The sequence below is a fragment of the Brassica oleracea genome, chromosome C4 (assembly GCF_000695525.1).
Source record: "Brassica oleracea var. oleracea cultivar TO1000 chromosome C4, BOL, whole genome shotgun sequence".
Lineage (NCBI taxonomy): Eukaryota > Viridiplantae > Streptophyta > Magnoliopsida > Brassicales > Brassicaceae > Brassica > Brassica oleracea.
The window spans coordinates 13,337,265-13,338,075 of NC_027751.1; positions in this window are offsets into that span (position 1 = coordinate 13,337,265).

The following is an 811-nucleotide window of genomic DNA, read 5'->3' on the forward strand; positions in this document are numbered from 1 at the left end:
ACCTTCGTCCACCATTGACATCAACTACACTGAATTTGTTAAACCGACCACCTTTGTTGACGACGGGGCCGAACCATTCACATTTGAAGAGGACGCATTTCAGCTTCAATATCCTTGGGAATTCGACTTCAATAATCTCGGTCAAGATCCCGTAGAAATCTGTTTTCCCTTTCATACATATTCCATAGTTTCTGGTCGCCCGCTGTCTACGATACTCATATGTGTGAAAAGTATAGCCTCGTGTGAAATACATCTGTGATGTGGTGACCTTTACAAGTGGAGATTGAATTACTTCGTGTAACCACTTAGGATAATCTGCATCGTCGTCATAATCAACCTGAAAAAAATAAAGAGAACGTTGAAATAAAGATCATGTATGAAAAAAGAGTTTGATCGACCTGAAAAATTAAGAGTTTGAGTTAATACTCGATTCTTCAACCACTTAATAAAGTGTTGATCTTTCCTTTTGTCTACGTCACTTGTGGATATACCTGGAAATGCTTCTTCGACTTGAGAAATGAATAGGCTATAAAATCACATTTTATATTAATTAATCTTTGGCAATTATATAATTTATACTTATATGTGTTTAGAAGTGTCCATATATGTTACCTTTCAAAATAACGCATCAATGGATCCTCGCAACTGGGTAGAATATAGGTGTGTGTACTATGAGCGTCTTGTTCACTCGACCTCCAAACCTCTTTTAATTTTCCACCGAGTCGTCCAATTTGGCTAAAGATGTCTGGAACACCAGCAACTGCATATGTTGGCGCGACACCACCATCATCATATCTTCTTGGAGCTCTTT